This window comes from Meriones unguiculatus, chromosome 6, assembly GCF_030254825.1.
Source record: "Meriones unguiculatus strain TT.TT164.6M chromosome 6, Bangor_MerUng_6.1, whole genome shotgun sequence".
Taxonomy (NCBI): domain Eukaryota; kingdom Metazoa; phylum Chordata; class Mammalia; order Rodentia; family Muridae; genus Meriones; species Meriones unguiculatus.
In genome coordinates, this window is record NC_083354.1 from 80,007,884 (window position 1) to 80,024,521 (window position 16,638).

Consider the following 16,638-nt stretch of genomic DNA (forward strand, 5'->3'; position numbering starts at 1 on the left):
GTTTCAAAACACACTTTTTCAGTTTGTACCAGAGAAGTTTAATTGTCATTGAAAATGTCTCCTATGTGAGAATTTATATATAACATAGGAGGGCTCAGCATTATATGCTTAGAGTAATCCAAGTGTCTGATTCTAGTAATGTAATAAATGCACAATGTTTCTGGGTGGCTAGGTGAAAAGAGTACTTAAAATCTCTGCTTAGTGATTAGAAGAGTGAAGTCATGCAGGAAAAAAAAAAAAACAGGCATGCCTAAATGAATCAGAACTAACTGAATTTATATACAGGGCTAGATAAGACCAGTGCTTGTGAGTTTAACTTCCAAGAAAGACCTATGGAAGAAATATGGGGTGCATTACAGATCCCATAGACCTGCTTTACAACCATAGAACCAAGTAGCCTTACAGATGGAGAGCTGTTTCGAGAGCATCTATTTCTACTTCTCATTTTGCTAATTGGGGAAACTGAACTTAGAGAGGTGAAACAGCTCTTCAAAGGCCACCCATTGTCCATCAGAGTTCAGAAGAGAATTTCCTGAGTACCTTATTCATGGTCTACATTAGCTCACTAAGGCCTAGAGGTTTAACTCAGCTTCAAGAATCAGGTTTATTTCAACACTATCTTTATGGCTTCAAAGATTTAATCATTTAAGTCCTTAGAGCTAAATTATCAGATATATACAGCATAAATAGGGATCTTCCTCACAAAACCTGATTTTTTAGATGGTAAAATGACTCACTGTACCACAAGAGAGGAATTGTGGAATAAACTTTTATGGATTCATGGAAGTTTGTGTTAGGGTTAGGTTGCTCCTAAAGCAGATTTTGAGACAAAGTTTTAGGTGTGAATAATTTTTTTAAACAACTTCAGAAGGAAAGACATATTTTGGCTCATGATTGAGATAGGTTTTTTCCTGCCCATCACAGTAAGGAGGGTATGGAAGACAGAATTGCTCACCTTGTGTGCCCAGGAAAGTGGAGATAGTGATGGTGGGAAGCAGAAAAAAAATCCTGCCTTTTCAGGCTTTCTCTTTTCCACATTTATTCCATTTTGACCCTCATTGAGGGGACAGAGGTGGTCAACTCACATTCAGAGATGTCTTTCCCCTTCATCTGCTTTTCCTCTACTATTCCTCATAGGCATTCCTAGAATATTCTTTACTGATATCCTGAGGCCTCCTCAGTCCATTAGGTTAACAGTCAAGACCGGCCATTGATGGAGCCCACAAGGATATCTACTGGGAGTGAGGAGCGATCATTGTATATCTCAGAGATGCCCTCATAAAAAAGAAAAAAAGCAACCAACCAAACAAAAACAAACAAACAAACAAAAAACTGGGATATTATTACCAGCTTAGATTTTGTGGACCTGAATTGGAGTTAACAGTATAATATTAAAATCCTACAAAATATGATATAAATAATTAAAAACATTTGCCAGAGTTGTATTTTAAAACCTTATTTTTCTTGCCCATGTAAAGATTTAAAGGAATCATGACTATAAAGAGATAACCAATGAATAGGATCCATTTAAGTCTTAAGGCCCTAATACATCTTTTAAAAGCTAAACTAATCAACAAAAATCCTAGTTCAAACCATACAAATACTATACTTTGCACAACTGCAGCGAAAATACAGCCTATAATTCAAAATTCTGTAAGCAGAACAATAAATATAAATTTTAAGTGGAATTGGTTTTTTTTTTTAACTCATCCTTTCTAGGGAACAAAGTACAAAAATTGCAGAAAAGAGAAGAGAAAGAATTTCAGGGGCACATTGATGGAGAGGTGAGAGTAAAATGAAAGCAAATTTTGGAATAACCTAAGGTACATAATAATAGTAGTAATAAACAAAATAGTAGTGGTAATAAACAAAATAATAGTAGTAATAAACAAAAATCATTCCCACTGTGTGTGGTGGTGCACACCTTTAATCCCAGCACTCAGAAGGCAGATGCAGGTGGATCCCCTAGTTGGAGGTGGGCCTGGTCTACAAAGCAAGTTATAGGAGAGCCAAGGCTACACAGAGAAACCTATCTCAAAAAAAAAAAAAAAAAAACTTTCCCTATTTGTCCCAATACTAAAAAGCCATTCATCTTTGATTGAAAGAGGACAATGAGGGAGGACACTGCAATCCTTCAGTACTAAATGCAAATGTGGAAGCAGACATCATTTATACTAAAAAGAAAGAGAATTTTATGGAAACATTACACACGATAAAAATTATTTCCAACACAACTGAAACCGTGTAAGTCTACAAAGTAAATTGGAGCTATTCAAATAAATATTTCACAACAAGAAAAAGATAATATGAGTAACTTTGGTGATAGTAGTGTGTATCAGTAAAGGGAAGAGCGTATTGTTACAGCCTCTTTTGTGTAGAAAGGTACTCTAAAAGCTCCCGGAAGAGAAATCTAAATGTGGATCCCCCAACCCAGCCACAAAAGCTCTGACCCACAATCAGTTCTGCCCGAAAAATATGCTAGGGCAACGGTGGCACAGGACTTGTGGGACCAGCCAACCAATGTTTTGACTTGGACAACCAAGAACCAGAGACAAGACAGCCCAGAAACCTAGGGTAAAACTAAACACGATGGGTCTAAAAAGAATCAACAAAATGATTTCTAGTGATATTCTGCTCTGCTCGTAGATCAGAGCCTCATCCAGTCATCATCAGAGAGGCTTCCTCTGACAGCAGGTAGGAACAGACGCAGAGGTCCACAGCCAGACATTGCGTGAACTGAGAATCTAAATTGTAGGTCTCCGTCAAATCCCTCTTTTTAGAGCTCAGGGGATCCTATAGAAGATGAGACAGAAAGAGTATAAGAGCCAGAGGTCATGGAGGACACCAGGATAACAAGGCCCTCTGAATCAGCAAATCAAGGTGCACAAGAGGTGAGACTGAAGCAGCATGCACAGGCCTACATGGGTCTCCACCAGGTCCTCTGAGTACAGATTATAGCTTCTATCTTAGTATTTTTATGGGACTCCCGATTATGAGAACAAGTGGGTCTCTGCCTCTGTTTCCTGTTCTTGGGAATCTTACTCTTGTTGGGTTGTAATGTTCAACCTTGATATGAAAGGTTTTTGTTGCTTCATCTTACTGTGTTTTGTTTCGTCATTTTTAGTTATTCTCAGAAACCTGTTCTTTTCTAATGAGACACAGAAAGGGAGTGGATCTGGAGGGGAAGGAATGTGAGAAGGAATTTGGAGGAGTGAGAGAAAGGAAACTATATTTCAGACTATATTCTATGAAAAAAAGAATCCATTTTTAATTAAAAAAATAAAGGGAAGAAATGAAATATGTATTTGCTTATTCCATTAAGGAAAGAAATATAGGAGACTAAACTATAAATGACTAAAGGAAGATGAAACTAAAAGCTTAAATAGGTCAAAGAAGAGCAGAGAAACAGCCAAAAGAAGAGAAATGCAGTAAAAAAAGAAATTGTAAAAAAGTATCAGAAGAAAGTGCTTGAAATGGAGAAGAGGCAAAGAGCCAACATTTGAATTGCTGGTTTCCAAAGGAGAAACAGAAAACAATGAAAGAGAACAAATATTTGAAATAATTTTTGGCAATCTCACAGAAGTGAAAGATAAGTTGCCTCTATATATTGGAAACCCACAGCCACTTTGGAAAGTTGACACAGAATAACTAAGTCTGAGGTTTATCTCAGTTTAAGCTTTTTCATTTCAAAAATCAGAAAACTTCCAAGTGTCCACCAACAGAAGGGTGACCCCCAAAAGCAGCAGGGAGGCAGCAGTTTCAGAAGTCAAGGTAAGATTGTAACAACCCATTAATTTCATATGTAGCCTAGCTATCCCTGAAATACCAAGATGATAAGAAAAAGAAGAAAAAGAAAAGAAAACATCTGTGATTGCACTTGAAAATGAGCAAGTCTATTAGCAAGTGCTAATAGAACACCCACATAATGTGATAGCAAGCATTCGTAACATAAAATGTCAGCTGATATCCAACTTCTGCCATGTTAGTATGTGTGGCTACTTAGTCATTTATTACAAGAAAAATTATGTTCAGTTGAGAGGAGAGAGCAAGTTGGAAGTATATACTTGATAAAATGTACATATCCAAACCAAAGTGACCCTAAATACTCGAAAGAGGAACAAAGAAGGAAAACAGAAGAAATAATCAGTGGGAAACTCAGGGCAAGACACTGAGGTTCCTACCTATCAGAGATATACAATGTCGATGTATCACAAGGAAATAGAAGACACATTCAACATTTTACCAAATAATTCTTCTATATTCTTCTCAAATTTTATGATGAGATTAAGGTCATAAACAGAAACATATTTAGAAATATTCCAGGTTAAAGGAGACAAAAGTAATTTGACAAATAAATGAAGTATAAGATCCAAGATTTGACGGTGTTTATCAAGATGTTAATGAAGTTCTTCTTGGACCCAAGCACTGTTACTCTTAGTGAGAAAATGTATCTCCCAATTTCATCAACCTCACATTGACTTTTCTAAAAAGAATCCTCTAAAAATGAAATCAGGGAGAAAACGCTAAGAGAATAGGGCTCCTTGGAGATAGTTGCTTTGCAGGGTGTCAGAGACGCTGATATTTTTATGCTCATGAACTAAGTACGAGCTTAAAAATATGAGATGCTCCAGGATTTCTAAAATTAGCAAGTACATTTGCACTGCACTGTAAGACCCAGGCTTAGTGAAAAACAAGCTAGAGTTAGTAACGGGTCTTGGAAGTAATGGTTTGTGAGGCAGTGGCCCACGGGTGGCTTGCCCACATCACAAGCTAGATTTTCTTTTTCAGGGGAGAATCAAGAGATGACAAAATACATGGAAATACATTTGTAAGTCTCCAGAGGCAGCATGACTTCAGGCTGTCCTAAAAGAGTTGTTGTACTCAGCCATGGGAGAAAGGGACATAAAACACACAGACATTTAATTGTGTAGCCTTTTAGTTTTTAATATATAATGAATCACTATATTTTAAAAGGCAGAATGTTTAGAACTTTTTCAAAGGCTTAAAGCATGTCAAAAAAATTGGAACCTAGCTTAACCAGTTCACATGATTCTACTACCAAAACTAGCAAATATCAACTTTTTTTTCTTATTTTTGTCTCAGATATATTCTTTTACTTCTAAATTAAATTTATTTGTTGAGACAGTATCTTGCTATTACTCCAGAATGGCACTGAACTGCTGATTCTCCTGCTAAAGTCTCCTGAGTACTAAGAAATACTGTTAAAATATCTACTGTTTTTTTTTTTTTTTATTCCTTGTGGTCCTAATTTCTCCACTCCTACCTTGAATTTGATAAGTATTCTACAAGTCTATGTTTATTATGTATGTTTTTCTATTATACACACACACATATAATTTGATATATATTTTCCTGTAATTACTGTTCTGATTTTGGTTATCTTCCGGTCTATGGTTGTTACTATTTAGCTATAAATAATGCTTACATGCACGTATGTATGGCATATAGGAGTGTTTATACTTTATTAGCTATCACATTAGCTTTGTTTTTCACAATTGTTTTGAGCATTCAGTGAGACTATATTTTATTATAGTTGTTCCATTCTAAATGCTTCACAGTACTATAGTTTTTAAACTACAAATTACCACTGTACTTAAGGACAGAGGTTAATTATCAGTTTTAAACTTTTTCTTTTATAATAATCAATATTGTAGTTAACACTTTGTACATTTTAAGACTAGATGTATAAAGTTTTTTTTTTTTTTTTTTCAGTGTGCCTAAAAGCAGAATCAACCACTGACTAGATATCGTTTCTCTTTAAGCTTTCCCAGTCCTAGAAGTTGCTGCGCACACTTCAGGGGTTGGAAAGCAATCAACCTTCTTACCAAGCTGTGACCTTTGTGGGATACAGTAACCACACAAACTAGAACTCATGCCTAGTACTGTGAAGCGGGCCAATAACCCAATTTTGGATAGGTCATTAGCCCTAAGGGAGAACCTACCCCCTATTATTCTGCCAAATTTTCATAGTAGACATTTTCCCCTAAGTACTTATCTTATACATCATATAAAATATATGCATTCCTCAGTTCTCACCAGAACAGTTTATGTTTTCGCAATGGATGACAATTAACACAGAGACCAATAATTGATCAATGTAAAGAGAATAAGAAACTGTGCGGTGCTCAGCCCTAAATGAATATCTGTATCATGTTCCTTCCCCCAAAGTGTCAAGAACCATTGCATAATAAAGGGCAAAAAGATTCTAAGAGCATGAAAACGTTGCTTGTTAGAAATACATGAAGTCACAACAGTTGTGACAGAATGCACAAACTTGCTCAAGCTTAAGCAAAAAGAAAAGGAGGAGGAAGGAGAGGAGGGAGGAAGAAAAGAAAGAACAAAAGAAAGAGAAAGAAAAAGAAAAAAAGAAAAAAAAATCCCAGCATGGAGAAGGAAGGTGGTCCTAAAGTCTCAACCCTAGCGGAGGAGCTCTTAGCAACTGATAGATGCTGGGGAAAGTCGGGTTTCTTTAAACAGGAATCAGCCCACTCTAGTAAATGGCCCTACACTTAACACAAACACTGGTAATACTAAGTGGATTCAGTGGCTTTAAAAAAGTAGAGAGCACAATCAGTTCATGTCAGAGGCAGTCCCTGTTCCCGTTACTATGGAACCCACTTGGACACTGAACTGCCATGGGCTACATCTGTGCAGGCATGGTTATCTCCATGCCTGGTACTTGTTTGGAGTATGAGTCTCAGGAAAGACCCTTTTTTGGTTCTGTTGCTCTCCTTGTGGAGCTCCTGTCCCCTCCAGATCTTACTATTTCCCACTTCTTTCTTAAGATTCCATGAACTGACATGAACTGATTGGCCTGCTCTTTGATCACCTCCCCCTGAGGGGGGAAGCAGCCTTACCAGGACACAGAGGAAGACAATGCAGCCACTCCTGATGAGATCTGATAGACTAGGATTAGAAGGAAGGAGGAGTTTATGGGGGGGGATACAAAGTGAATAAAGTGTAATTAATAAAAATTAAAATAAAAAAATAGAGAACACATGAAACTGACAGGCAAAGTTAGAAAGAGGAGTTGAAAGAGGAGGGAATGGGAGTTGGATTTGATTAAAAGATATTGTATAAAAGTATGAAATTCTTCAACAATTAAAAAATACAAAAAGTTTTTTAAAGGTCTACTGGTTTTTGAATGTGGTCCTTGATTTATTTTTGGTAGTGCTAGGCACTAAACTCCAGCCTTGTTCTTTAGGTATGCACATAGCCCTAGATATTATTAAGTGCATTATAGATTTGCGGTTATACATTTTCCATTACATTTCTTAATCATTGCTGGTAGGTATTGAGACTGTTACCATTGCATACCAGGACACATGCCTAACAGTGTTGCAAACCTGTACTAGTTATGATGATTGACAGTTGATCTTCAAGTTTCTGTATGGATGATTTCTGCTCATAATGTCTCTTTTAGCTTTAGTTTTTACTTTATTCCTCCAATTCCCTTGTTTTTTTTCTTATTAGTCTGTTTAATATTTTCAGTATAATATTGACTTATTATAAATCCTCCCAATGTTTCAATGAAAGAAATTGAATGGGTTATCGTTATAAATTTTGCCTATAGTTATTTTCTTAGTGAAAGGGCATGATTTCTATAACTACGTTCTGAAGAATCTGTTTGATCAGAGATTTCTGTTAGGTTTGTTCATGAGCTTGTTTGAATGATTGACTGAGGAAATTGTGTGTTTGTCACTGAGGCTGGCTTAATAGTCTTTAACAAAGATTTTGGTTTGTACTTGAAGTGTTTCTTAATATATTTTTGTTTAAACTGATTATTATTATTATCAGTAGATATGAAAAATGTATTCCCTTAGTATTTATAAGAAGTAGTTCTGAACAAAAAATTAGTACAAGGGGTCTCAAAAGTGAACTAAAAGTAAAAAAAGTGGTCCTCAATCCCTAAGTCTGAGGCTCTCCCACATGCTGCCCTTCCACTAGTTCTTCAGTTTCAATCTAGGTTTAGGATAAAACATGACTGCAAAATTTAAAAAGATTGTGGTTGGTATGCCTCACCACCACTGATTGAAACATTTAGAAAGCAGATGACCAATACTCATCAAAAATGTCAATAAAATAAGAGGATGTGATACCAAAGATTTAGGCTCTCATGCCAGAAATCTGTAAATGCAAAACAAAACAACAACAACAACAAAAACCTGCTTGCTGTTCTTTCTTGATAAAGAGACAATGGTATTTTTCTTCACCTGAGACTCCATGTCACTGAAGTAATTTAATTATTAAATGGTAGAAGGAGGTTCTTGTATACTGTCCTTACTGGTGAAGGCATACACTCCAGAACAGCTACTTGCTGTGATGGTGAATAAAGAATTTGACATCTTTAAGCTTCATTCTTCTCGCTTAAACAACAAAATAATAAGCAAAAAGGGCTTAGCAGTGCCTGGCATGTGACACTGGTTCAATAGGCTTTAGTCATTGTGGTTATTATTGTAAAGAAGAGAGGATTTTTGTTAGCTCTTCAGATGGAAAAGTTGGAAATATAATGTACTCCTGTCATAGCTATTGACCAACTTTCACTTCAAAGGAGAATTGGTACTGAAGTTTTTCTGAAGTTTGGAAAATCTTTAATAACTCCATTATGTAAGTACAAAATAAAATGTCAGCTTGAGGTGAAGAAAGCAAGAGTGCAGCCTGGCTCTGCTTAAAAATAAAGAAACAAATTTGAAAACGGTTTGACGCTGTCCCTAGCTGTAACAGCCAAATGATGGCAAAAAGCATTAAATTGATGCCCAGTACCAGACCATTTCAGTTCAGGTAAGGACCATGCCTTGGTGGTGGTGTGCTGATCAATATACCAGTGAACTCTTCTCTTGGAGGCTGCACCCTGGAAAGCCAAAGGCACCATTAAAGAGGAGAAGGCAAATTGTAAAGCTGCTTAGAACAAAGTGTATTGACTGAGTGAATAGATGCAGAGGGTTTGCTATATGGACTGCTAAAACTATGATTTGCTTCTTGAAAATAGGTGCAATCCCTAGGCAGATGGATCTTTCTTTCCATGGACAAATGTGAAACAATTGAGACAGCCATCCAGATCACAGCCCCTGGAACCTGGCCTGCTGGGCCACAAGTCTTTGCTATTTTGTTTATTATTTTATTATTTTAGCAAGTAACATGAATAGGAACACTTCCAAGTACCCAGGAAGCCTTCAAGGAGCCCAGAAAGATGGATAAGGGGCCTCGCTGTGCACACCTGCGCGCAGAGGTAGAGAAGCACCAGCTGTCCTGTACTACCAGGCCGTCTCTCCTACCGAACACCGACCTCAGTGACAAGGACCACCTCACCAGCATGTGCTCGGCACCTGGCTTAGTCCCTGTACACAATGTGTTCTTTGTAAATGTTTGTTGGTTGAACAAATCTCTGAGAATTTGTTTTGTGATCTTGTCTAAAGGTATGCTGAGAGTAGAAATAACTCCCTTGAATTACTCCCTTGCTCAAACCTGTCCTGCTTTCAGAACGAAGCTTTGCAGCTTCATTCCATCTACTTCTTTTACATAAAATGTGAGGCTCATAAAGCTATCTCAATATCACTTCTAGAATGTACCTTACTTCTGAAGGAACACACATTTATTTTTCCCTTGCTAGTGTCTAAGAGTCTTCTTCCAAGGTTCAGCTTACATTTGTGTAAATCTGTTTCAATTCCCCTTTCTCCAGGATTCCTTTCATTTCTCCAAATCAGTCTTCCCACTAAAGTTTTCCTCTCCTCTGTCTTGTTTCTGTGGCAGATTTCACACTGGTGCTATCTCTGTTGTGTTTCCTACCCTAAAAACGCAACTTGTAGACAGCCCCAAAGAACATGATTTATTCATTTTTGTAGCTCAGCAGAAGCCGAATGAATGGTAGACATATACATGTCATCATGTCATAACTAACATTTTTTGTTCCACCCCTCTTAAACCTTCCATAGGGTGCAGGTTTAAACTAACTTCAGCTTATTTTCCCTTGCTTTCTACCCCAAGTTCCTTGTGTAAATTAAATCTCTGGAAAGAGCATTGTTTCAGAGACCGGATTTGGGGAGGGGGTGAGCTGTGGGGGGAATCAGGTTTGGGGTAGGATGCAGGGGTAGTTTCCTTAACCTGAATGCATGTCGGGGAATGGGGTGGGCTGGTTAGAAACAGGAGTTAACAAGGCTTTCTTTCTGCAAGGCTCAGAGGAGTTCTCAGAGCTTGCCCTTTCCTTCCACCATTTAGAGAGCTGACTGCAGGGGACAGGTTGATGAACTCTATAAGAGTTCCATGAGGAGTAAGCCCCTCCCGTGTTTAAGGAGATATCCTCCTAGAAGCAGGCTTTTATATAAACTCATTTTACTTCTTTTCTTTTTCCATGCCTTTGCTTCTCTTTGTGATGGCATTCCATTGACATTAATTCTACAAAATTATTTGACTTAGGCTCTTCTTTTAAGGAATATAAATAAAAATGCAGTAAATCCAATACTTCTAGAGTGAAAGAATAAGATGAATAAATAAGAAAGCACTATCCAATGACTTATGACATTGAATTCTGTTACCATGTGCTGATACAAATAGGGAAAATGCATACTAAAAATCAAGTCTACTTTCTGTCTAGTCAGAGCACTAGCTCTGATACACCCAAACTCAGCTTCACAGAGGCACAACTGCGTGGTTCTAAGTGAGCTTCCAACACCTTGCATTTCCTAAACTTGAAAAGCATTCCATTTCTGATAAAGATGTGAAAATTGAAGATGTGGAAATAACCATTCACCCACAAGAGCAATGGTAGTGTATTTTCCTGACTTGAAGGGCTTACATTGGAGAAGAGGAGGATTATCACATCAGACTTCCAAGAGAGCATTTGGACAAAGCCTTCTTCTCCAGCATGTTCATAACAAAGAATGCACTCATGTAGACAGCAGGTGTTTTTCTGTACTCCAACTCAAATTTGTCCTTCTGGCTTGGATGCTTCCCTATTGTGAGACCCCCAAGTTGCCACCTGAGCTTTTTTATCCCAATTACTTCTCCCTTCATCTAGAACACTCATGCTCAACCTCCTACATGCTTCGACGCTTTAATATAATTCCTCATGTTGTGGTGACCCCAACCATAAAATTACTTTTGTTGTTGCTTCATAACTGTATTGCTGCTGTTGTGAATTGTAAGATAAATATCTGATATGCAGAATATCTAATATTCGGCCCCTGTGAAGGGGTCATTTGACCCACAAAGGGGTTGTGGTGCACAGGCTTAGAGCCACTGATCTAGGGTGACTCTGCTGTGACTCTGCCTTGAAACTTACATTTTTCTTAAATGTTTTTCTTTTTCTTTCTTTCTTTTTTTTTTTTACTCAAGAAATGACCAGAGGGCCTTTGAGTTTGTATCACAGTCAAGGAGGAGCTTTTATTTATACACTACAGGAAAACAAGATGGTTCTGTTTGTTAGCAGGCTCCATATCACTGGTAGGAAGAACACACCATCAGCATCTTATAGGGGGCTTGCTAAACAGACGGACACCTGGGTGACTCCAACAGAGTCACTAGTCTGGGGTCTGCATTTTCAATATGTTCTTTAGATGCTTTTTATGTATACTCTAGTGTGTGAATTACCTTATTTTGTCTCCTCATGTGATCTTTCTATAAGATCTTTTCTTTTCTCAACAATGAGGGGAAAAGGACTTGCCTGAATCTCAACAATGAGGCGAAAAGGATTTTCCAGAATGTCTATTTCTGTACAGCTTTTGAGCAAAGTCAGAACCAAAGTAGATTTGCTATGCAGTCTTTCTCATTAAATCCAATGTCAAGGAGGTAATTACTCTTTTTCTTACCATGTTAGTGACAATATAGACTTTCTCATTGGTAGAATATTCTGGTATAGTCCGACAAATTTTTCTTCCCATCCTCCCATAAAAGAAAGGACTCTGTTGTACATAACAGACAGAACATTCTGCCTGTGCTTTTGAGCCAACCTTATGGTCATAACTCTAACCTGGCTCAGCTCCTCTTAACCCTTCCTTGTTAGAATTTTCTGGAGAAATTAAAATCTATAGAGAAATGTCTGGTGTTCATAGTATGGTAGGTATATAAGATATCCTTCAAGAAATGATTGAATGTAAGGAAGAATTAAGGTATGAATTATTGAACACAAATGTTAACTTCAAAGTGTTTCGGTTTCTTTGGGTGTTTTCCACTGGGGTTAAACCATTCACTTTGGAACCTAGATAATGACAGCAGATGCCTTTGATTAGTGTAATATGAAGCTTCACTATATGGAAAAGAGTCTTTAATGTTCTTTTATTTGGATAAGTTTGCATGATAAGAGCTCCACAGCCTTTATTGCAAATGAGAAATACTGAGGATGTCTCAAAAGAAAGCTTTCTTAAGAAAGTAAGCAGAATTCTGGTGTAGAAGGGCCTACTAAGGAAGGCCTAGGTAGAACTTAATGGATCTTTTCGAGGATTTGGGATGTCTAATGGAATTCTGATATTGTCCCTCATCTCTGCTCAATCCCAGCATATCAGCTCCTGATCATTAGCTGATGATCTTGAAAGAATCCAGAGCAGCAGCTGCTAAGGTCAAGCTTTAGCATGTAGGAAGTAATTTTCCAGGATGCGAATTCTAATTTTCCAATGAATGCGAACATTTAAGAATCAAACAGGTGACAAATCTTTCCCCCATGCATCCATTTGTTTACTTGAGAACTGCAGAGGTCCAAGCTGTTCCAAGGGCTGACTAACATGGTACCTAGACTCCACCACACTCTCTGTTACTGCTAGTACATTATACAAACTATGAACCAAAAGCCAAAGTAACTACTAACGAATCCTGACACTGGGCTCCACTTCTTTCTACTGAAGACAGAACAGTTGGCTCTAAAGTCCAAAGGCCCAGAGATACACCCAGTGACAATCATCTTATTCCCCTGGAGTAGTAACAAGTGCAGTTGTATTTTCCAGATGATGAGGAAAGGCATAAAATTTGAAAAAGCAACCAAAGCAAAGACCTAATCTGTTTATAAACAAACTGTAACTTTGACATTTCTTGTAGAAAAGGGTTTATATGATTATATTTGACAGCATAATGATATTAATACTGCATTTAGGGGCAATCAGATACTCCAGTAAAATCATTTTCCCTTTACTCTGGCATGGTGCACATTCGTGCCTTTGGGAAATCATTGTTTTTGCTTAATTTCCCATTCAGTGATAAATTAGGAATAAATTATTCCTATTCACAATAAGCATACTGGAAGATGTTGCTCATACTTAAACACGCTCTCTGATCATTTTTAGTTTTCAAGGTGGCTCAGGTAATTGTGGAAAAAAATAATTTTAGAAATGAATACCAAAAAGAGGCCATGGCTTTGAAATAAAGAGAAATATATAGGCTTAGAGGGAGAAAAGAAAAAGCAGAAATACTATAATTATATTATAATCTTAGAAATAAAAAATCAAAATTAAAGCCTGTCATCTAAAACATAGAAATAATATAAAACCTTATCAATAAAGAAAAATAATTTTAAAAGAATTTTGAGATCTGTGAATAGGTCTTAGTTTATTTTCTTGTTGCCAGGATACAATTCTCTGACAAAAGCAAATAAAAAGAGAAAATTTTTCTTTAGCTCCAGGATTCAGTCTATCCAGGGAGGCTAATGCATCAGGAGCTTGGACCAATTGGTGACATTTTATTTACAATCAGAGAGGAGAGAATGGTGAATGCATGAAGGAAACTGTTTACTCAGCTTCCTTTCTCTACTTAGACAATCTTAACAGTTAAGTTTTTCTCTGTTGTTGGCACGCTCCCTACCAAAAGTTTAACCTTGATTATACGCCTTTCTCCACCAGAGAAATCATTTCATTGTCTTTAAATTCAACTTCACTCAAGTTCTCAGGACACTGAAGAATGCATCCAGGTTCTTGGACAAAACATTACATTAATGGTTCCTCCCACTTCCTTATAGAGAAATCCTTCCCCTCTGAAACCTCGTTAACAGGATGCCCCCAGGGTGCACATTTCTCTTAGCTTTATCATCTTTCAAGCATCCAACAGGATGGTCCCAAAACTCTGTTTTCAATATGGTTTCACTTTTCTAGCCTAAAGTTTCAAACATTCCATCCAAGAAACAATTCCAAAGGCTCAAAACCCACAGTCAGTTTTATCACAGCAGTGATGGCACTTGTTGGTGCCATTTTCAGTCTTAGTTTCTTTGCTTGCTGCTGTGATAAAATACTCTGGGAAAAGCAATTTGCAGGAGAACAGATTTATTCTGGCTCACGGTTTGAGCATATAGTCTGTCAAGGTAAGAAAATCGGGGAGGCAAGCACTTGAAGAAGTTGGTCACGTTGCATTCACAATCAGAAAGCAAAGAGCAATGAATATGTGCTGCTCAGCTCCCTCTTGCTGTTTATATGGTCCAGGGCATCGGGCATGGTGTTCCCCGCAGTGGGTGGATCTTCCAACTCAGTGCTGTCAAAATAACTTTCCACAGCCATGCCCAGAGGCCCATCCCTCAGGTGATTCTAGAGTCTATGAACTTAGCTATTTTTTAAAGTTTATTTTCTACAAAAGTTAGCACAATTGTCATGACATATTCAACAAAGTAAACATTTCAGTTTGGTATGACCTGAAAACTGTATATTAACTGATTGCAGAAGTTAAAAGAAACCTGTTACTTTTTTTTTTTTTCAATGCAGTTTATTCAGGAACCTTGAACAATCATCTGACCCTGGGGAAAGCCAGCCCACAGCTTAAATAGCCTCTGGGTAGCCAACCCAGGCGTGCCACATGGGCAATGCAGATAGGTCCACATACATGGAAGCAAGCCAGATCCTCAGCCTTAGCCAAATGTGGAGTTGTTTGTGACAGAGAGCACTCACCATCGGGAAGGTGGAAGGCGGAAACCAGCTCCATGATGCCTTACTGGAGTTTAAATGATCATCAAATTTTTTTTCTAAAAGAGTTGCTGTCCTGCTAAATTTTATTAACTTCATAAAACACACAGTACACTCATGAGAAAAAAATAAATTATAAATTGACAAAAACAAATTTCTTTGATTTATAATTTACGAATAATTTTTTTCAAAGAGACTATGTTAAAATAAATATGATCATTTTTAATGTTAAAAAAAGTTTATTTTGAATTTATATATTTATTTTACATCCCAATCATAGCCCCCTTCCTCCTCTCCTCTAGATCTCTCCTTTCCACCCTCTTTACCCTATCCCCTCTCCTCCTGTCCTTAGAAAAGGAGAGCCCCTCCGAAACCATCCCAGCAGATCAAGTCCTTTCAGGACCGAGCTACTGCTCATCTACCAAGGCCAAGCAAGGCAGTTCAGCTAAAGTTATGGATAGCAGGTGACAGAGTCCATGTCATAGGACAGCAGCGCTGAACTTCCTAGGACCCGCATTAATATTAAACTGCCCATCAGTTACATGTGTAAGGGGCCTAGGTCAAATCCATGTATACTCTTTGGTTGTTGCTTCCATCTCTGTAAGCCCCTATAGGTCTAAGTTAGTTGACTCTGTTGTTATTTTTGTAGAGTTCTTGTCCTCTCCTGGTCCATCCATCCTTGCCTCCCACTCTTCCAAAGGACTCCCTCCCCAAGCTCTACCTGATGCTTGGTTATGAGTCTCAGCATCTGATCTGATCAGCTGCTGGGGGTGGGGGCTGGAGCCTCTCAGATAACAGGTTAGTTAGGTTCCTTCCTATAAACATAGGAGATTATTGTTAGTGGTGCCAGAGGTTGGATCTCTTTCATGTTGGACCAAGCATTGGTTGGTCATTCCTTCAGTCTCTAACTCTATCTCTGCACATCTTATAGGTAGGGTATATTTTGGTGCAAAGGTTTTGTAGGTGGATTGGTGGTCTCTTCCCACCACTATAGGTCTTTCCTGACTAGAAGGTGGTCTCCTTGAGTCTCCTGATCCCTGCTGCTAGGAGGCTCAGCTATATCCTCCCTGTAGCCTGCCCTGTCTCCTCCCCTGTCTTAGGTCTCCAGCTTGTCTCAGTGAAGCCCTGGCTGAGAAAAATTTCCCTTTTCTCTCCAGGCCCTCAAACCTCCCCTTGCCATACTCCACATATCTGATCCTCCTCACCTCATTTCTCTCTCCATACCCTCTCCTATCCAATTCCCTCTTTACTTCTTCTCCCACTGTCTATTCTATTTCCCCATTTGAGTGAGATTCTGGGAGGGCCTGCTTGTGTTGGGCCCTCCTTGATGTTTAACTTCTTTGGGTCTGTGATTAGTAATTATCCTGTAACCTATGGCTAATATCTACTTTTAAGTGAGGACACACCATGTGTGTCTTTCTGGGTCTGGGTTACCTCACCAGGGATGATTTTTTTTTCTAGTTCCAGCCAATTACCTTCAAATTTCGTGGTTTCCTTGTTTTTAATAGCTGAGTATCCCACTGTGTAAATGTACTTGTTTCTTTATCCATTCTTCAGGGACATCTAGATTGTTCCAATTTCTGGCTATTATGAATAAGGCCACTATGAAAATAATTGAGCAAATGTCCTTTTGGTATGGTGGAACATTTTTTGGACATATGCCCAGAAGTTGTATAGCTGGGTCTTGAGGTAGTACGATTTCCAGTTTTCTGAGAAAGTGCCAGATTGATTTCCAAAGTGATTGTAGAAG